A 23,028-nucleotide genomic window follows, 5' to 3' on the forward strand; every position below is an offset into this window, starting at 1 on the left:
TTTTTTTAAAAACTTTTTCATACTTCACGATCCACGTGGACTTGATTAGGAACGGTAGCCTGTGCCGAGCGCAGTGAGTCACCTTGCCCGAAGCATGGCGAGCGTAGCGAACCATGCAAGGGGACACTGTGCACTAATTGGGGTTCCCGGTCACTTTTATGAAGAAAACGACACCAAAAAAACATGAAAAACTCATGTCAACCTTTTTTCATGTCAACCTTGTTCGTGTTGACCTTTTTGTAGTGTCAACCTAGCCACTGTCGACCAATAGGTGTCGACCTAGACACTTTCAAACCCGGGTCCCATACCCCTATAATTCTCAGACCCTGTGTGTGATTCTGTGCTATGTCTCTGTAAGCAGACAATGGGGGGCATGCATGGTGTGACTCCGGTGCATGCACAGTGCAAGAAAACATTGGGGGTCATTCAGATCTGATTAATGCTGTGCATTTTCACACAGTGGGCGATCAGGTCCTAACTGCGCATGCACCGCAGTGCGCATGCGCCTCGGACAACAACGGGCATCGCTGGTCAGCGACGGGATGGTGCAAAAAATCCGATCACACGGGCGTTCGCAAGGTGATTGACAGGAAGAGGCCGTACCCAAGCGTTTTCAGGGAGGGTGTCTGACATCAGCTCTGGCCCCGATCAGCCTGATTCTATCACACTGGAGGAGTCCTAGGCTGCACAGAGACTGCACAAACTGAATTTTAGCAGCTCGTCATACACATAGGAACGCACACTTGCATGGCGAATTTACACTCCCACTGGAGGCGGCGACTATCAGAACGCAGGACAGCAAAATTAGCAACCCAGCTATCAGGTCTGAATGACCCCCTTTGGTCAACTGTGTGCATATAGGCACTGCATCCACCTCTGAATTAGGCACTAAATGTGCTTATGTCCCCTACACTATGGCTTTCAGACTTGTAATGCTGGCCATACACTGTGTAATTAAAGGAGACATTTGGACCAATGGGTAATGGGCTGCGTGATGTAACAATTTTGCGTGCCTCTGTATACTGAATGATATATAGGTATAATCTTAACTTCAGTGAATGAAAGTGGTAGTATGACTTTCTAGACAATCTGATATGTTTGATAATTTAAATAATCCCAACCGGTTTTATACTGTTTCAAGTGTTGAATGATAGTTGTTCAAAGCTGTGGTTGTATCAGCCGGATCTGAACTGTAATCATACAGTGATTGTACAAAGTAAGGGTTAAATGTAAACTACCTTCACATCTTACTTCTACTAGTAAAAATATACAGCAAATATATATTTTTAGGCCTAATGATAGATTACATAAGAAAAAAAAAAAAAAAAGAATCCTAGTTTGATTATAGTTACAATTTTATGATAATGATGATTTACAGCAAATTTGCTAGTGCAGGTAGATTACATGAGTGCTACACTCCATATTACAGTTAATACAATATTTAGATGATCACTAAGAGGTTCTGAACACTCAGCACTCAGAGAAGAACGAAGATCCAAAACATTGTAAGTGTCATTCAAGAAAATGTGCAGATAAGGGATCTCTCATAAACCATAAAAGACAAAAGCCTTTTTTAATATTTAATGCATGTTCTGCCTTAACATGACTTTGCATTGGAGCAAAGTGTGATGGATTATATTTAACCCTTTCACAATAAATAACAAAAATACATAGCACAGCTTGAGCATAAGGATGCCAATATGAGCCATACTGTTTTGACCATGATTCCCCTTCCAATAATGCAATATCATCACATATTCTGTCCAGTGACTCCTTAAAAGCATTTGTATTACTTAAGAGGTTGCATTTCAATAATAACCTCTGTTGTCCTCTTCTATAAAGTGTGTATATATTGCTGCAAGTTTACCAGCCAATGGGGTCAATTCAGTTCTGCGCGGATTGAATAGCACAGAGAATTAGCTCCCAGTACTATTCTATTCAATGTGCTGTTATGTTGGAGAAGACCGGTTCTCGCGGACTAAACAGTGTTTTGTGGCAGGAACCGGTATTCTCAGACTCAAATGCCGGCGCAATGTTGTTTCTGGCGCGTCTAGCCCAGAAAACAGCATCATGCCAGCACTTTTATCGGATTCATGCTCACACCCAGGGAGGGGTGCGAGAAGTACTCCTCTCATCGGGGGTCACATCGCACTGAATTTAATAGCACAGGGAGCTAATTCCCGGCGTTGTTCAAGCCGCTCAGAATTTAATTGACCCCGTATGTCTGTTTTAGAGCTATATGTTTTTTAACTATTTTGCAGTGTGTCTAGAACCAGAAAGTTTGCTGATGCTGATCAACATCTAAATAGGGTCATTCAAATGTAGAATGTGGACAGGTGGTAAATGGGGGTGGATGAGACTGTTTCTGCCAGTGTACATGGTCATCACCTGTACATGTTTGGTCGGCACTGGCTCGCACCTGCACATTGATCAGAGCGATTACCCTGTGTATGGCACCTTTATGACAGAGTAATGTCATTTGGAGAAGCTCCATCTCCCTGTGTCCGTTTTCACCATAAACACTCCTGCCATCTCAGGAACACTATATTACTTTGCTCAGTCAGCAGTGCGCTTATTTAAAGGTGGTATCAGGTAGGATCCTGATATGCTGCTGAATGCTCCCCCCCCCCCCCCCCTCTTTCTGTAAAACTAGACAAATGTTTCCATACATTTAGCAGTATCGAATGGTGTTTAACATATACAGCTGTGGCCACAAATGACTTAGAAATATAGAAACACAGAATTTGATGGCAGATAAGAACAACTTGGCTTACCTAGTCTTGCTTCCTGCTGGTAATTCCCCCCCCCCCCCCCCCCCCTCCAGAATAGTCACACAAAATTCTGATGTATCTTGTAGGGCTCAATATATGGAATGTGTTCTAGAGTGGGCAAGGGGGCTCACTTAACATACTCCTATTAGGAGCCATGTCAGATGTCCTTTCTGGTTTTAATAATAGCCCAAGGCTCTCCCTCCTGCTTGGAGTACTACTTCTTCACCTGTTGGAAAGGGTTCGGAATGATATGCTGGCTGACGGGATGCTGGCTGTCAGGATACAGACAGCAGCATCCCGCCAGCCTCAATACCAGCAGTGAGTCCCCTCGCCACGCTTCGGGCCTGGTGGCTTAGCTCGCCACAGGTTCTATTCTCCATCGGGTGGTGGCTTGGACCCACCACCTGAGTGTGAATACCGTGGAGCTGTCCGTATTCCGACCGCTGGCATTTTATTGGCTGTCAGGATTCTGGCATCGGGATCTTAAATGCCAGGATCCTGACAGCCGGTATATTAACTACATCCCATTGGAAATCATGTCATTCAGTTCCCAGCAGCAGTGGTATCTGTATGTGTACTGTAGTACTCTACATGGATGCTTGTTATGTTGTCTTTGTAATTGAAAAACTTAGCCTAGCGGAAAATAGGTAACAATTGTACTTGTAATTGTTATTTTCACATTTCCATTATCCTCACCCATTGCCAGCTCCAGTAGCAGCTGCCATGCTAGCTTATACCAGACTCCAAAAATACAGCACCGCACTGCTGGCAGGCAGGGGGTAACTTGAATGATACTGATCTTGGTCTCTGATTCTACCAGTTCTCTCAGACTTCGGAATTCACTGGTGATGTTACTGTGAAATGTCATCAGAGTTCCGCCAGTGAATACGTTTCTTAATTGGCTACTTCATTAATCACAAGGTGTTCATGTGAAAGCTTTGTGCGGTTATTGGGTGGCTAGAAACAAAATGTTTTGATTAGATCTTCAGGTTGTCTTTGACGTAAAGTTGTAGTGGAAGTGGACGTACAGTGAGTGTGCTACAGTCATTTAAACTTATGAATTGTAAGTCCTGTTGGAGGCAAGAAGAGTTTTGTATTGCAGTCTCTTTTCCCATCCCTGGCTGCTAGCACTTGCTTTCTGACCTAGGGAAAGTCATTTTATCTTCATCAAAAGATTCCTTCAGGCTATTGTAGCTGGGTAAAAGGAGGCCATTGTGTGGATATGGCATGTTAGGTTCCTGAAAAGATCAGACTATGTTACGGTGGATGTACATTACTTCCGTGCGATTCTATAAATAGATGTTTATCTGATGACACATTGTTTCAGCTTACAACATGGTTTAAACCGTGTATGATTATTTGTGTATTTTGCAGCACTATATTAATTCAAATTTGTATATGGAAATTAAATGGAAAGATGCACTATTTATGAGTGGGATTTTAGTTCTCAACTTGTTGATCAAATTATATGGTGATATGAGGTACTTTTCAATTCTCTGCACTGACATGAATGGAAGATGCCATACTGCATGCTTTACTAAGGGACAATTGAATATCACACATACAATGTAATTTGGAAAAGTGCACAACATACTGTGGTTTAGGGCTATTCAATTGTGTACCAATATGCCTGTTTGTCTGCATAACTAACGCATAGGCCAATGCCAATATCACAGCTTTGTAACCTGCCTCTGGAAGTTAATTATACCTACTCTCAGAGCCGGCCTTAACCAATATGATGCCCTAGGCAATATTTTGGCTGGTGCTCCCTAGCACTGCCGCTAGTTCTGCAGGAGATGCCTGGCATGAGTCAGCTGGCAGCTCTGCTAACGTCGGGGGCCTTTTGTTTTATGAAAATGCATCTTATTTGCATTACTATGTGGCTATGATGCACAAGCAGCTTCAGCTGATTAAAACGATATGCAGCATGCCTATATTCTGTGTGGTACATTACAGTGATTTCCAGGATACACTGCAATATAGCATTTCGTATGCAGATACAGCCACAGTCACACACACAATATAGGCATGCCGCATATCATTTTAATCAGCAGAAGCTGCTGGTGCCCCTAAGCATACCAAATGCCCTAGGCATTTGCCTAGTTTGCCTTTGCCTAAAGCCGATTCTGCCTACTCTTATTGCATTGTGTATTCCACTGGAAAAAGCATTGAAACGTTGTCGCTTGGAGTGCCACACCTCCTGGTGTGTGTGTATGTATGTATGTATGTGTGTGTATGTATGTGTGTGTATATGTGTGTGTGTGTGTGTGTGTGTGTGTATATGTATATATATATATATATAGTATGCAAGCATCCGCACAGTACTGATTCTCCAAGGGACAACACGGTGGTGCTCAACTCCAAGGAATTTTTGGATTCCTGATAATAGTCTTTGTGAAAAAGAGGGCACTCACCAAGATTTCTTAAAAGAAGGTCAGAAGGTCATTTTAATGATACATTAGCTGGACCAGCTAATGTATCATTAAAATGACCTTCTGACCTTCTTTTAAGAAATCTTGGTGAGTGCCCTCTTTTTCACAAAGACTATATATATATATATATATATATATATATATATATATATATTATTATGAACAGTCCAGCGGCACTCCTCCCTAGCGTGTATAGCACAAGTGTAAGCGCCGGTGCCCTCCGTGGGAAACAAGCAACACCCCTAACATATCACAGTATTCGGCGGCACTCACGGCAACAAACGACAGAACTCGGCTCTCAAGCCAACGTTTCAATGTTATATTGTCAACATTTTCGTCAGGGCATCACCAATATAATACATCACATACCTTTATACCTCCTCCTGTCCGTCCACGACGCCGCCCGCCCGCGCTCCCCGCTCCTTCAAATGACATCATCGTGACGCGCCCGGACATTGGCGTCACGGAGGGGCAGGAGCACCAAAATTGATACAAGTGCAAAACCCTATGAAATAAAAGTTACAAACATTAAAAAAGCAATACCTATATATACAAACAAGATCTGACACAATTGCATACATAGAATACCATTAAAGCATACAGAAAAAGGATACAAATGGAACCACACAGTGTCACTACCGTACACAGTGTAATCCATCAGATGCAATTGAATACATAGCCAAGTGCAAACGCCACTTATTAACAATAAAAATAAATAAATATTCTGTAAATAAAACACGGCTCAATTAACAGTAGACCGTGTAGTATCTATAACTCTAATATCCATAATATAGGCTATTTAAGTGACGTCTTGCACCAGGACAAAATACATAAAACATATACCCATCTGAGAATCAAAGAAAACCACGTTAGAAATAGCACAATTATAGGATAACAAGCACCCCAAAAAAAAGAGATCTTAACAGATTAATTATAGAAAGCAGGCCAATCCCAATTGCTCATTCAATACCCTAGGGGATAATGTGTCAAGAAGGAAGATCCACTTTGACTCAGCCTGTAATAAACGCAGACCCCTATCCCCTCCACGCCGTAGCGGGGGAACGTAATCAATTATCCTGTGGCGTAATGTCGCCAAAGAATGGCGAGCTTCAACAAAGTGTCTAGGTATTGGTAAATCACTTTTGCCTGACTGTAATGCTGCCCTAATAGAGGAACGATGATTTGCCATTCGTTCCTTAAAGGTAGACTCAGTTTTGCCCACGTAGTGGAGACCACATGGGCAATTGAGTAGATACACAACAAATCTCGTGCTGCAAGTCACCCGGTGGCGGAACTTAAACCTCTTCCCTGTATAGGGGTGATAGAATGTATCCCCCGCAATCATGTGGCTACACGTAGTGCAACCCAAGCACTTAAAACATCCCTTAAGGGATTGATTAAGGAATGTACCACTCTTTGAGCTAAATGTACTAGGGAATTGTATATCAGATCTAACCACAAAGTCACGAATGTTCCTTCCCCGTTTATATGCAGGCATTAAACGGGTTGTAGATAAATTAGATAGGGCAGGATCTTACTGAATTACAGGCCAGAAAGATTTGGTGATTTTGTTAATATCAGAACTAGCAGTATTAAATTTATTAACCCATACAAACTTAGAACCACTCTCTTTAACTGTACTCATCAGGGTCTGAGATCTAGGGGTGTTTAATACCTTCCTTTTAATGTGTGCTAATTCCCTAGGGCAATAACCTCTATTCTTAAATTTGGTCACCATTTTGTCAAGAGCCTTTTCTACCCGTGTAGGATCACTAACTATTCTCCGCACACGCAACATCTGGGAGAATGGAAGGCCTCTCTTAAGGGGTTCAGGGTGATGACTCGAAGCTAGCATGATATTGTTCAAATCTGTGGGTTTACTAAACAGATTTGTAACAATACAATTGTCCACTAGACTAATATTGACATTAAGAAATTGATACTGTGGTCATCAATCACATAGGTAAATTTGACAGGTGAATTAGTACGATTGTACTCAGTAATGAGGCATTCCAGTGCCTCCCTTGACCCCATCCACAGTACCAGCAAATCATCAATTTATCTAAGATACAACGACACATTAGATTTCACCTCATCTTTTGAAAACAACAAGTCATTCTCTATGCCAAACATATAGCTATTGGCGAACGAGGGGGCCACATTACTCCCCATAGCGCAACCCTAAAGTTGCAAATAGTACGTGTTATTAAATACGATGTAATTGCGCTCTAATGTTAGTCTAAGCAATTTAGTAAACAACTCAACCCTTGTACCACCATAGAGAGGATTATTTTCAATCACAGATTGTACCGCCTTTATACCCTCCCCATGGGGGATGCAGGTATAAAGGCTCTTGACATCAATAGTTGCAAGTAAGCAACCTGATGGAACAGTAGTAATAGTGGCCAATTTGTTCAACAATGTGGTAGTGTCTTTCAGAAAGTATGAGCCTGAATACACGGTTGGAGAAAATAGTCTAGATACATAGATACTCTCTGAAAAGCGATCCCCTAGCGGAGATAATGGGGCGTGCTGGAGGGACCCGTTTTTCCTTGTGGATCTTGGGAATTGAATACAGCAGTGGTATCACCGGATGTGCAACCACCAGTGACTCATATACTTCTTTTGAGATATCACCATCTCCCACCGCTTGAAGCAAAATACAATCTAATTCTTTTTTATAAGCCAATGTGGTATCAGACCGGAGGACACAGTAGGTGGATGCATCACCCAATTGTCTATTGAGTTCCAACACATAGTCCATTGTATTCTGTACGACTATGGCACCCCCCTTGTCCGCCGGTCTGATCACCACATCGTCATATTTACTCAAAGCAATCAAAGCCTGCCATTCCTCACTTGACAAATTACTAGAACGATGTATACTAGGTTCAGATATTTTCTGCACCTCTTTATCAATAGTACGACAGAAAGATTTAATAGCAATATTGTTAGAGGACGGGTCAAACACAGATTTTTTTCTAAACGGACATACAGCCACATCAGACCTGGCACCTTGATTGTCCCCAGAATTAAAAAACTCTTTGAGACGCAACTATCTCCCTAGTTTATATTGTTCGATCTTCCATACAAAAGGGTCAAACCGATTGATGGGAACAAAGTTCAGACCTCTTGACAGTACCTTATTTTCACTCGGGGTCAGGACCCGGTCAGAAATGTTATATATTATTTCCTCTTCTGTATGGGAGGCCGTCTTCCGCCACAACCTTTTGTTTTGGCCCCCCCTGCCTCGTGAACCTCCTTTTGGGTCTGCCAATTTGACCCTCGTCTCAACCCCTAAAGAGTGGCCACCAGAGTGATGGTCCGCCTCACTGGCTGAAGTTGCACCATCTGTAGAAGTGTCAGTGTCAAAGGAAGCCCTGTTATATTGATTGGGCATGCGTCTCCTCTGAACCTTAAATTGTGGATTGGTGCCCGTTAGCCATGGGTATACTTGTTTCCTCGTATAGTCCTGATTCACCTTATCCAACTTATGACGTTTATACTGAACCAAATATTTCTGGTACTTGTCAATCTGTACCGACAATTTCTCGTACCAGCTAGATGTTGTATCAGCCACTAATGAGGGCTTGTGGGTTGATTCAAATGTGTCAATCTGGGATCTAATAGAAGACAGTTCGTTTGTGACCTCCTTGATCACTAACAACATCAGATCGTATGAACACTTGTTCAGAATGGCTATCCACTTCTTACAGAAGGTGGCATTCAGCCTGCCAATCGTAGGTGTATTCCTGATTCTGAACCCACGTGGTATTTAACCTTCCCTGTGGTAATCTGACGGTGACCGCATCCCAGCTGCCCTGAGAACCACGGTGCGCTTGTCAGAGCGACACCGCGGCTGATCGGGGCGCAAGGGATAACGGTGCGTCCGGAGTCCTAATTACCACAGTACCAGCCCCAGTCTTATCCCATATTGCCAGCAGGTCACCAGGGGTACCCCATATTCTGAAACCTCCAAAGGACATTTGTACACACTACCTCATCGGCACTGAGCTTATAAGACATTCAGAAGGACATTAACACTACAGAGGTGGGACGCCACCGATCTGAGTGTATTACAGACCTAATACTGCAGTGTTTATCATCTTTCAAAACAAACTATAACATCTCTGATATTATTACTTTTCTCCCCTTAAACACTGCAGCAACTGATTTCATTTCTCCCATTAATTTGTTTCCCTTGTTTGTTTTCCTCCTCCCTCCCCCCCCCTTTTTTTCTTTTACACTTTGCATCATATCTTCATATGTATGCATTAGCTGAATTTTAATACATCATTTTTTTCTGATTAAAAGCACGTTAAAATTCCCAAAAGAACACATTGTGTAGGTTATCATTTTCATAGGATGCTTATGCTGGCTAAAATGATATGCAGCATGCCTATATTCTGAGTGTAATTGCGACTCTGTCCACATCGGAAATAAAACGTTAGTCTTTTGCAGGAAAACTCTGTAGTATGGCATTTTGTATGCAAATACAGCCGCAGTCACACACACAATATAGGCTTGCCCATAGGTGCGGATTTATTTTTTTGCTGGTGGTTGCTTTGCGGGAGGCGGCAGCGGGAATGAACGGGCGGCCGCGACAGTGACTAATGCCCATTACGGAACACACCGTAATGCCAATTACACATTATGCCACACACCGTAATGCCCATTCCGCAATATGCCACACACCGTAATGCCCATTATGCGTTATGCCACACACTGTAACATCAATTACATATTATGTCACACACAGTTATGGCCCTGACACCATTTTATGCCCCACACACAATAATGCCCCTTACAAATGATGCCACACAGTAAGGCTTCTAATTACTTTTAAATTACCTGCCTGTTGTCAGGGGTGTCATGCTCATTGCCAAGGCTTTCATGCACGTTGTCAGTGGTTTCATGCTCTGGGTTCCATACTCGCAGGGGTCTCCTGTGTGTTGCCAGGGGTGTCATGTGCATTGCCAGGGCTTTCATGTGCGTTGCCAGGCGTCTCTGGCATGTTGCCAGCAGTCCAGTAAAGTATGGGAGGGTAGGTGCAGGTGTCACTAAATACATACCTCCCAACTGTCCCGATATTCGCAGAACAGTCCAATTTTTTGGGGACTGTCCCGCTGCCCACCCGCGGGCCACAGTGTCCCGCAGTGGGAGGGGGGCAGTTGGGAGCCTCCTGTCACTGCTGCGCAGCGGTGAATAGAGGCTGTGCACATGCACACAGCGTCTTTTTACAGGTGATTGAGGGAGAGGGGGCATGCCAGCAGCTCTCAGAGCGCTGGGCATGCCCCCTCAGTTACGGTAAAAGGGGACGTGACTCGCGAACGCTGCTCTGCTGTGAGGCCACGCACCTTTTATATAGGCCACGCCTCCTCTTGGCAATGTCCCTCTTTATGAATTTATAAAAGTTGGAAGGTATGCTAGCCTCCGCAGCCCCAGCAGGCGATTGAGACGCTCTGGGGGCTGCGGAAGTGCTTCCATACACTGCAGTGTAAAGAAGAAAAAAAACCTTAAAATGCCCGCCGCCGGGGAGACAGGAGCTAGAGGTCAAATGTGACCTCTAGCGTCTGTCTCCTCCTTGGCGGTGGCCATTTTTTGTGGGGTTTTTCACACTGCACAATATGGAAGAGCTTCCGTAGCCCCCATCGCATCTCCATCCACTGCGGGGGCTGCGGCCGGTGGCTAGCAGTACATACTGGGACAGAGGCTGGTTCCTGATTGTCCATGGGTGCTTGGGCCCGGGAGCACCCACGGAATCGTGCCTATGTGCATGCCGCAAATCATTTTAATCAGCAGAAGCTGCCCGTTGCATTGCATCTAATACACATTTTCACTGCAAAAGATGCAAAAAAGACGCTTTGCGCTACCGAGTCCCGCCACGGCATGGCGTGACTTGAAGGGCTATTTAGTGTGACTGCAGCAAGGATGTAAGAGGACACATCTGTAGGCTGTCCGTCAAATTGCAAGTGTTATCTGCAGATGGTGTTAGCCAATAGTAGCCTACAGGCTACTTTCCACATATCCTTTCAGCGAAGGATTCTCCAGATCCCCCTCTTTTGTTACCTAGCCACTGCCACATGTGCCGGCTGTCGGCTGCTCATGAACAGTATGTACACAGACATGGAGTCATCAAGCAGAGTGATAGCTCTTTGCCGGGGTGGGCTTGTCTCCCGGAAACAGCTTTTACATAAATTGCAAATTTAGGGGTAACATATTTATCACATCCCCATAAAAAATGCGTATTGTGATAAATATTCCCCAATTTATGGATAATAGAGTCTGGTTGAGTTGATTACTGGAGTGTTGTGTTATGGCAATATTATTTAAAATATTTATTCTAAATATTTAAATTTAAACTCAGGCTTAAAAAATCTACAGTTCCCTTTTTTTCCCCTCAGTCATTGAAAGATTCAGGGCTGGTGTTGCCATTAGGGACCAATGATAGAAAGATCCTACAACATATAACAAAGTTAAGCAGAAAGTTATGATTTGAAAAATATTAAGGATAATTGGCTGTGTGTATATACGTGTATATGTGTGTGTGTGTACAGTTGTGCTCATAAGTTTACATACCCTAGCAGAATTTGTGATTTTCTGCCCATTTGTCAGGGAATATGAATGATAACTCATAAACTTTTCTTTCACTCATGGTTAGTGGTTGGGTGATGCCATTTATTGTCAAACAACTGTGTTTACTCTTTTTAAATCATAATGACAACAGAAACTACCCAAATGACCCTGATCAAAAGTTTACATACCCTGGAGATTTTGGCCTGATAACATGCACACAAGTTGACACAAACGGGTTTGAATGGCTACTAAAGGTAACCATCCTCACCTATGATCTGTTTGCTTGTAATCAGTGTGTGTGTATAAAAGGTCAGTGAGTTTCTGGACTCCTGAAAGACCCTTGCATCTTTCATCCAGTGCTGCACTGACGTGTCTGGATTCTGAGTCATGGGGAAAGCAAAAGAATTGTCAAAGGTTCTGCGGGAAAAGGTAATTGAACTGTATAAAACAGGAAAGGGATATAAAAAGATATCCAAGCAATTGAGAATGCCAATCAGCAGTGTTCAAACTCTAATTAAGAAGTGGAAAATGAGGGATTCTGTGGAAACCAAATCACGGTCCGGTAGATCAACAAAAATTTCAGCCACAACTGCCAGGAAAATTGTTTGGGATGCAAAGAAAAATCCACAAATGGCTGAAATACAGGACTCTCTGAAAAAAAGTGGTGTGGTTGTTTCAAGATGCACAATAAGGAGGCATTTGAAGAAAAATAGGCTGCATGGTCGAGTCGCCACAAGAAAGCCATTACTACGCAAATGCCACAAAGCATCCTGCTTACAATACTCCAAACAGCACAGAGACAAGCCTCAAAACTTCTGGAACAAAGTCATTTGGAGTGATGAGACCAAAATTGAACTTTTTGCCCACAACCATAAACGTTACATTTGGAGAGGAGTCAACAAGGCCTATGATGAAAGGTACACCATTCCTACTGTGAAACACGGAGGTGGATCGCTGATGTTTTGGGGATGTGTGAGCTATAAAGGCACTGGAAACTTGGTCAAAATTGATGGCAAGATGAATGCAGCATGTTATCAGAAAATACTGGAGGAAAATTTGCACTCATCAGCCCGGAGCTGCGCATGGGATGTACTTGGACGTTCCAACATGACAATGATCCAAAACACAAGGCCAAGTCGACCTGTCATTGGCTACAGCAGGATAAAATGAAGGTTCTGGAGTGGCCATCTCAGTCTCCTGACCTCAATATCATTGAGCCACTCTGGGGAGATCTCAAACGTGCAGTTCATGCAAGACAGCCCAAGAATTTACAGGAACTGGAGGCTTTTTGCCAAGAAGAATGGGCAGCTTTACCGTCTGAGAAAATAAAGAGCCTCATCCACAACTACCACAAAAGACTTCAAGCTGTCATTGATGTTAAAGGGGGCAATACACGGTATTAAGAACTGGGGTATGTAAACTTTTGATCAGGGTCATTTGGGTAGTTTCTGATGTGTTGTCATTATGATTTAAAAAGAGTAAACACAGTTGTTTGACAATAAATGGCATCACCCAACCACTAACCATGAGTGAAAGAAAAGTTTGTGAGTTATCATTCATATTCTCTGACAAATTGTCAGAAAATCACAAATTCTGCTAGGGTATGTAAACTTCTGAGCACAACTGTGTGTGTGTATATATATATATATATATATATATATATATATATATATATATATATATATATATATACACACACACACACACACACACACACACACACACACACACACACACACACACACACACACACACACACACACACACACACACACACACACACTTCCAAACCTCCACTGGCATTAATGTAAGCACAAGAACTGTGTGGCAGGAGCTTAATGGCATGGGTTTCTATGGCTGAAGAGCTGCATGTGTCACGTCTGAGGATTCTTGTGGATCCGGATTTGGGGAAGGTGATTCTGGTGCACTTGGATCTCTAAATAACAAGCAAGTGGGACGGATGAAGGTCTTGCGCATTTATTACTTGGAGAAGTTTAACAGGTTTCGCCAAAGACAGTTGAAATAGAGACATGAATGGAGGTTAGCGGGTGGCTGGAGATACCGGCACTGTGACCCAGAGCTAAATGGAGGAATCTCGAAGGCAGGTTACCGTGGCGTACGGAACAGATAGCCAGGTAGGACACGGGAACAGAGTCGGCAGTCTGTGTAAGACTGTAACAGGCGGTTTGGGTGATTTTGCGGTAAGCAGGAACCTGACACTGGAGATGCTGCGGGAGCACAGAGAGCTAGCGTCACAGATACTGTGAAAGGCGTTGCACTGGCAAATTCCCTCCTCCAGGCCTTCCTGTCTTATAGCAGCTGCTCAGAGCTAATTGGTCACAGGAAAGTGATAATTAGGCGAAGTGTGTGCAAGACAGGCTTTTTGCCCATATCCAAGATGGCGCCGCCGGAACACAGCCCAGTCTGATCACATAAGCCCTGCCTCCACAGCAGCACCGCTCACCCTGCCGGAGGAACATGCTGCCAGTCCACAGAGCCACCATCCAGTGCCCCTGACTGATCTCCCAGTGCACCCTGCCCGGCGCCAGCAGCCCGCACCTCCGCCAGCTGGACCCCTCCAGAGTGAATGGACAGGTAAGAGCTGGCTCCCCGGCACAGTCTCCCGCCGGACCGTGACAGCATGCAAGCCTTAGATCACCAAGTCCAATGCCAAGTGTCTGATGTAGTGGTGTAAAGCACAGACACTGGACGGTGGAGCAGAGGAAACGTGATCTGTCGAGTGACAAATCATGCTCGCATGTTTCGCAGTCAGATGGGTGAGTCTGGGTTTTGCGGAAGCCGGCAGAACGTTACCTGACTGACTGCATTACTCCAGCTGTTAAGTTTGGTCGAGGAAGGATAATGGTATGGGGCTGTTTTTTAGAGCTTGGGCTAGGCCCCCTATCTTCAGTGAAAGGCAATCTTAATGCTTCAGCATACCAAGACATTTTGGACAATGCTGTGGTTCCAACTTTGTGGCAACAGTTTGGGGAAGGCCCTTTTCTATTCCAACATGACTGTGCCCCAGTGCACAAAGCAAGGGCTATAAAGACATGGTTTGATGAGTGTGTGAGAATTTGACTGGCCTGCATAGAGCCCTGACCTCAAACCCATCAAGCACCTTTGGGATGAACTGGAACGCAGATTGCGAGCCAAGACTACTCGCTTGACCTCATAAATGCTTTACAGAATAAATGGGCACAAATTCCACAAAGACACTCCAAAATCTCGTGGAAAGCATTCCAAGAAGTGGAAGCTGTTTTAGCTGCCAACTAGGGTGGCCAATCCCAGGCCATTTTTCTAAAGCTGTATCCCGTATTGGGATTGAAAAGTGGTCAATCCCAGGATTCGTTTGTTTCCTGTGTCCTTTCCCCCCCACCCCACTCCCACAAATAACTGACCACCATAGTACCTGGGAGGGTGGGTCACTTCCTCCAGTTCTATGAGGTTCGTGCGGCAGGCGGCTGGCTGCACAGCCTGATCTCTAACGTTATGGCACGCTGCCCAGTGGGAGTCGGGAGCCGGGAAGCATCTGAGCCTCCTGAGAGCTCAACGCTGCCCGACATTAAAAAACAAAGGACCGCCTAATCCTGAAATCCCTGGGATTGGAGCTTCCAATCCCGGGATTGAATCCTGGATGATTTTTTCCCGATCCTGGGATTATCCACCCTAGGGCCAACTCCATATTGAAGTATATGTATTTGAATACAGTATCATTACAGTCCCTGTTGGTGTAATGGTAGAATACTTTTGTCCATGTAGTGTGTGTGTGTGTGTGTGTGTGTGTATATATATATATATATATATATATTATTATTATTATTATTATTATTATTATTATTATTATCATCCTTTATTTATATGGCACCACAAGGGTTCCGCAGCGCCCAATTACAGAGTACATATGCGCATAATCAAGACAGTGACTTACAGTTGCAGACAATATAGGACAAGTACAGGGTAACTAAGCATAACTACACCAGTAAACAACATAGAGATGAGTTCTAAGGTTGCCAAAAAACTGCGGGATTTGGGCAGTTGAGAATGATTAAAGTAAGAAAAGGATAAGCACATGAGGGAAGAGGGCCCTACTCGTGAGAGCTTACATTCTAAGGGGAGGGGTAGACAAACAAGAGTGACACAGATGGGGTACATAGAGAGCGTGGAACAGAGGGTTAGAAGAGGTAGAGGGTCAGAGGGGGAGAGGTAAAGAATTCCAGAGAAAGGGAGCAGCACCTGAAAAATCTTGGAGATAGGAGTGGGAGTAAGTAATCAGAAGACAGGAGAGTCGGTGTGCATTAGCAGAGTGAAGAGGACGGGTGGGAGAGTAAAGGGAGATAAGGTCAGAGATGTAAATTGGAGAGGAGTAGGTGAGGGCTTTGTATGTGAGTGTGAGACTTTTGATTTGGATTCTGAAAGGGAAGGGAAGCCAGTGTAGGAGAGGGGAGGTTTTTGCTAGAGGCGCTGGGGGTTGGAAGACTGGGTAGAGATGAGGATTTTGAAGTATGATTGTTTAGCGAGAGAAAGGGCAGTACTGAAGGATGAGGGTATAAATTTGAAATGGAGGTAGTCTGCTTTAGAGTGTGATTTCCTCCACTGTCGCTCGGCAGTACATGAGCATTTTTTGAAGATATCTGGTGCATTTGGTGTGCCAGGGTTGAGATGTTGATCTTCGAGGGTGAATAGTGGTTGGCGGAGCAACAGAGTCAAGGGCAGAAGTAAGAGATGCATTGTATAGGGATGTGGCTTGTTCAGGGCATGTGAGAGAGAGAAGTGAGTGAAACAGGGAGGATAGGGATGAGGTGTCAATAGCCTCAATGTTACGCTTAGAGATGGGGGAGCAGAGATAGATAAGTTGAAAGAGAGCAGGTGGTGGTCAGAGAGGGGAAAAGGGGAATTGGAGAAATCAGAAATATCACAGCGGTGAGTGAAAACCAGATCCAGTGAGCTCCCCTTCACATGGGAGGGTGAGGTGGTCCACTGGGAGAGACCAAGTGAAGAGGTGAGGTTAAGGAGTTTAGAGGCAGGTGATTTTGTGGGGTTATTGATAGGGATGTTGAAATCACCTAGAATAATGGAGGGAATATCAGGAGAAAGGAAGTGATGTAGCCAAGAAGCAAAGTTGTCGAGGAATTTGGAGGAAATGCCAGGGGGGCGGTAAATGACAGCAACTCGTAGGTTGGTATAGGCGTATTGCATGGACCTCAAATGTAGAGAATGTAAGGGATGGTTCTGGAGGTATAAGTTGGTATGTGTAGCTTGAGGGTAAAAGGATCCCAACACCACCCCCATGGCAACCCCCGGGTCGGAGTGTGTGTGAGAATGTGAGGCCCCCAGCAGAGAGAGCAGCAGGAGAAGTAGTGTCATAGGAAGTAATCCAGGTTTCTGTAATGGCCAGGAGGTGCAGGGAGTTGGAAATGAAAAGGTCATGAGTGGGGGCCAGTTAGTTGCAAACAGATCTGGCATTTCAGAGTGCACAGGATAAGGGGTAGGAGTTTGTGGGAGAGATGTGAATGAGATTATCAGGATTGCTGTAGCTTTGAGGTAAGATTAATGTGGAAGGAATGGATAAAGAGGGTGTATTGATGGTGCTGGGGCCTTGGCTAGGAAGGGAGACTGCAGGAGTGAGGCAGAGAGGGAGTGCAGTATGATACTGGTGGAGGAGAGGTGAGGTGACAGGCAAAGGAGGGAGAGAGCAGGGTTGAGTAGTGGGGTATAAATGGTGTGAAGGGGCAGAAGTGAATTGCAATGGGGAAACAGAAGAGGGGAGGATGGTAGACAGAGGAGAGGAGAGAGGATGAGATGTAGGAGACTGGGATAGAGGGATAGAGGTGGTACCAGGGGACAGCAGAGGAGGAGGAGGAGTGGTGGCTGAATGAGAGAGCAGTGAATATGTATACATATACAGAAATCACTGTCTGCTGCAATCACAGCTTCACAGAAAGAACGACAAAGCTGTGCCTGGTAAGTCAACGTTTCAATGTTATTTTCATCAGTACAAATATATACGTGTGTGTGTGTGTGTGTGTGTGTGTGTGTGTGTGTGTGTGTGTGTCTGTGTGTGTGTGTGTGTGTGTGAAAATTAGCTCTGCTGAGCAATAACAGACAGTCACACGAGCAAAGGTCGGCAGTGAATAGGTTGATACTACAAATGGGTCGACCCGACCATTAGGGCGACATGAACAAGGTCAACATGAGGGTTTAAAAAAAAAAAAAAATAATATTTTTTTTTGAACTTTTTCATACTTTACGATCCACGTGGACTACGATTGGGAAAGATAACCTGTGCAAAGCGCAGCGAGGCACCTTGCAGCCATGCGAGGGGACACTGTGCACTAATTGGGGTTCCCGGTCACTTTATGAAGAAAACAACACAAAAAACCCATGAAAAACACATGTCGACCTGTTTTGATGTCTACCTTGGTCATGTCGACCTAATGGCCGTGTCGACCTAGCCACTGTCGGCCAATAGGTGTCGACCTAAACACTGTCGACCCAGAGTGATATGCAGGTTGCTAGACCTGAAGTTAACAGAACCTTTGTATCTACAAGGTAGACTCGATAGACTGTCAACTAAAGAAAGGATCCCGGCGTCGGTATGCTGACTGCCGGGATCCCGACCCCAACCCTTTTGTAAGGATATTCTTATGCCTATCCCATGCGTGTATAGAATAATATAATTTGATGCCAGATCAGAACCACTTGGCCCATCTAGTCTGCCTTAAACACATGTATACGTACACACTAGGGTTAATTTAAAAAAATGCAAAAAATTTTTTTGAGAGCCAATTAAATCCGGAGGTAACCGGAGTACCCAGGGGAGACCCACATAAGTACGGGGAGAATATACAAACTCCACACAGTTAGGACTGTTTTGGGAATCAGTGCTGTGAGGCAGTAATGCTAATCATTACACCATCTGTTCATTCTAGTAACCTAGAATTTGACTGCAAAAGTGTTTCTCTGTGTTCTTTTTGCCTTAGGGGTCATTCAGACCTGATCGCTGCTGTGCGTTTGCACTCAGCAGCGATCCGGTATGAACTGCGCTTGCGTATGCACTGCAATGTGCAGATGCGAGGTCCACCCAGCGGCGGGGAGTGCAGGACAGCGACGGGATGGCCAAAGAAAGTGATCGCACCGGCGATTGCAAGAAGATTGACAGGGAGAGGCCGTTTGTGGGTGTCTACTGACCGTTTCCTAAGAGTGTCCGGAGAAACGCAGGCGTGTCCAGCCGTTTGAAGGGAGGGTTCCTGATGTCAGCTCCAGGCTGGATCATCGCACTGGAAGAGTAAGTCCTGAGCTGTGCAGAGACTGCACAAACTTTTGTTTGTGCAGCTCTCCTGCACATGCATTCGCACCCCTGCACAGGGATTACCCCCTCCCCCTGTAGGCGGCGACTACCTGGTCGCAGCAGTGCAAAAAAAATGCCTGCTTGTGACCAGGTCTGAATTAACCCTCAGTTTGTAAGTTCATGTTTACTTGCTACCTGCAATATTAATGAAAGTGATTGGTCCGTTTATACCTATTCATAATTACCATTAGGAGAAATAAACAATAAGTGACTTTCTCTGACGTCCTAGTGGATGCTGGGAACTCCGTAAGGACCATGGGGAATAGCGGCTCCGCAGGAGACTGGGCACAACTAAAGAAAGCTTTAGGTCACCTGGTGTGCACTGGCTCCTCCCACTATGACCCTCCTCCAAGCCTCAGTTAGATTTTGTGCCCGGCCGAGGTTGGATGCACACTAGGGGCTCTCCTGAGCTTCTAGAAAGAAAGTATAGAATTAGGTTTTTTATTTTCAGTGAGACCTGTTGGCAACAGGCTCACTGCAGCGAGGGACTAAGGGGAGAAGAAGCGAACCTGCCTGCTTGCAGCCAGCTTGGGCTTCTTAGGCTACTGGACACCATTAGCTCCAGAGGGATCGACCGCAGGCCCAGCCTTGGTGTTCGGTCCCGGAGCCGCGCAGCCGTCCCCCTTACAGAGCCAGAAGCAAGAAGAGATCCGGAAAATCGACGGCAGAAGACATCAGTCTTCACCAAGGTAGCGCACAGCACTGCAGCTGTGCGCCATTGCTCCTCATACACACTTCACACTCCGGTCACTGAGGGTGCAGGGCGCTTGGGGGGGGCGCCCTGAGCAGCAATAAAAACACCTTGGCTGGCAAAAATACCACAATATATAGCCCCAGAGGCTATATATGTGGTAAATACCCCTGCCAGAATCCAGAAAAAAGCGGGAGAAAAGTCCGCGAAAAAGGGGCGGAGCTATCTCCCTCAGACACACTGGCGCCATTTTCTCTTCACAGTGCAGCTGGAAGAAAGCTCCCCAGGCTCTCCCCTGTAGTTTTCAGGCTCAAAGGGTTAAAAAGAGAGGGGGGGCACTAAATTTAGGCGCAATATTATATATACAAGCAGCTATTGGGGAAATTTCACTCAGTTATAGTGTTAATCCCCACATTATATAGCGCTCTGGTGTGTGCTGGCATACTCTCTCTCTGTCTCCCCAAAGGGCTTTGTGGGGTCCTGTCCTCAGTCAGAGCATTCCCTGTGTGTGTGCGGTGTGTCGGTACGGCTGTGTCGACATGTTTAATGAGGAGGCTTATATGGTGACGGAGCAGATGCCGATAAATGTGATGTCGCCCCCTGTGGGGCCGACACCAGAGTGGATGGTTAGGTGAAAGGTATTAACCGACAGTGTCAACTCCTTACATAAAAGGGTGGATGACGTAACAGCTGTGGGACAGCCGGCTTCTCAGTCCGCGCCTGCCCAGGCGTCTCAAAGGCCATCAGGGGCTCTAAAACGCCCGCTCACTCAGATGGCAGACACAGATGTCGACACGGAGTCTGACTCCAGTGTCGACAAGGTTGAGACATATACACAATCCACTAGGAACATCCGTGACTTGATCCCGGCAATAAAAAAAATGTGTTACACATTTCTGACATTAACCCTCTAAAAATGGGTTTTTATGTTGGGGAGAAAAAGCAGGCAGTGTTTTGTTCCCCCATCAGATGAATGAATGAAGTGTGTGAAAAGCGTGGGTTCCCCCCGATAAGAAACTGGTAATTTCTAAAAAGTTACTGATGGCGTACCCTTTACCGCCAGAGGATAAGTTACGCTGGGAGATATCCCCTAGGGTGGATAAGGCGCTCACACGGTTGTCAAAAAAGGTGGCACTGCCGTTTTAGGAACGGACACTTTGAAGGTACCTGTTGATAAAAAGCAGGAGGCTATCCTGAAGTCTGTATTTACACACTCAGGTACTAGACTGAGACCTGCAGATCATGCTGCTGCAGCGTGGTCGGTGACCCTGTCAAACATGAGAACATATTAAAGACGTCGTCTTATATATGAGGGATGCACAGAGGGATATTTTGCCGGCTGGCATCCAAAATGAATGTAATGTCCATTCTGTCAGGAGGGTATTAGAGACCTGTCACTGGACAGGTGATGCTGACTTTAAAAGGCGCATAGAGATTCTGCCTTATAAGGGTGAGGAATTATTTGGGGATGGTCTCTGGGACCTCGTATCCACAGCAACAGCTGGGAAGAAATATTTTTACCTCAGGTTTCCTCACAGACTAAGAAAGCACTGTATTATCAGGTACAGTCTTTTCGGCTTCAGAAAAGCAAGCGGGTCAAAGGCGCTTCCTTTCTGTACAGAGACATGGGAAGAGAGAAAAAGCTGCACCAGTCAGCCTGTTCCCAGAATCAAAATTCTTCTCTCGCTTCCTCTGAGTCCACAGCATGACGCGGGGGCTCCACAGGTGTAGCCAGGTACGGTGGGGGGCCGTCTCAAAAATTTCAGCGATCAGTGGGCTCGCTCACAGGTGGATCCCTGTTTCATTCAAGTAGTATTTCAGGGGTACAAGCTGGAATTCGAGATGTCTCCCCCCTGCCTTTTCCTCAAATATGCCTTGCTGACAACTCCCTCAGGCAGGGAGGCTGCACTAGAGGCAATTAATAAGCTGTATTCCCAGTAGGTAATACTCAAGGTGCCCCTACTTCAACAAGGACGGGGTTACTATTCCACACGGTTTGGGGTACCGAAACCGCATGGTTCGGTGTGACCCATTTTATATTTAAAATCCTTGAACACATACATAAAAAAAATTCAAGTTCAAGATGGAATCGCTCAGGGCGGTTATTGCAAGCCTGGACGAGGGGGATTACATGGGATCCCGGGACATCAAGGATGCTTACCTGCATGTCCCCATTTACCATCCTCGCCAGGAGTACCTCAGATTTGTGGTACAGGATTACCATTACCAAGTCCAGACACTGCCGTTTGGACTGTACATGGCACCGAGGGTGTTTACCAAGGTAATGGCCGAAATGATGATACTCCTTCGAAAAAAGGGAGTTTTAATTATCCCGTACTTGGACAATCTCCTTATAAGGGCAAGGTCCAAGGAGCAGTTGCTAGTCGGGGTAGCACTATTTTGGAAAGTGCTACAACAGCACGGTTGGATTCTAAACAGTCCAAAGTCACAGCTGGTTCCTACGACACGTCTACTGTTCCTGGGGATGGTTCTGGACACAGAACAGAAATAAGTGTTTCTCCCGGAGGAGAAAGCCAAGGAGCTGTCATCTCTAGTCAGAGACCTCCTGAAGCCAAAACAGGTATCGGTGCATCATTGCACGCGAGTCCTGGGAAATATGGTAGCTTCCTACGAAGCAATCCCATTCGGCAGGTTCCATGCAAGAACTTTTCAGTGGGACCTGTTGGACAAGTGGTCCGGATCACATCTTCAGATGCATCTGCTGATAACCCTGTCTTCAAGGACCAGGGTATCTCTACTGTGGTGGCTGCAGAGTGCCCATCTTCAAGAGGGCCGCAGGTTCGGCATACAGGACTAGGTCCTAGTGACCATGGATGCCAGCCTTTGAGGCTGGGGGGCAGTCACACAGGGAAGAAACTTCCAGGGACTTTGGTCAAGTCAGGTGACTTCCCTACACATAAATATTCTGGAACTGAGGGCCATTTACAATGCCCTGAGTCAGGCAAGACCTCTGCTTCAAAACCAGCCGGTACTGATCCAATCAGACAACATCACGGCAGTCGCCCATGTAAACCAACGGGGCGGCACAAGAAGCAGGATGGCGATGGCAGAAGCCACAAGGTGGACATGATGGCGTCCCGCCTCAACAAAAAGCTATAAAAGATATTGCGCCAGGTCAAGGGACCCTCAGGTGATAGCTGTGGACGCTCTGGTAACACCGTGGGTGTACCAGTCGGTTATGTGTTC

General features: G+C 45.4%; 1 protein-coding gene and 1 long non-coding RNA gene across 2 annotated transcripts in view; one reads left to right on the forward strand and one right to left on the reverse strand.

Annotated features, from left to right (window-relative positions):
• The window catches only part of FGD6 (FYVE, RhoGEF and PH domain containing 6), a 225,393-nt gene that overhangs the window by 25,708 nt on the left and 176,657 nt on the right, over positions 1-23,028 (forward strand). The gene's annotated exons all lie outside the window — the stretch shown is intronic.
• The window catches only part of LOC134932827 (uncharacterized), a 121,525-nt gene that overhangs the window by 10,012 nt on the left and 88,485 nt on the right, over positions 1-23,028 (reverse strand). Inside the window, exon 3 of the long non-coding RNA XR_010179499.1 lies at positions 5,573-5,708. This is a non-coding gene — a long non-coding RNA (uncharacterized LOC134932827). The remainder of the gene's footprint in view (positions 1-5,572; positions 5,709-23,028) is intronic.

Source organism: Pseudophryne corroboree, chromosome 6 (genome assembly GCF_028390025.1).
Source record: "Pseudophryne corroboree isolate aPseCor3 chromosome 6, aPseCor3.hap2, whole genome shotgun sequence".
NCBI classification, from domain to species: domain Eukaryota; kingdom Metazoa; phylum Chordata; class Amphibia; order Anura; family Myobatrachidae; genus Pseudophryne; species Pseudophryne corroboree.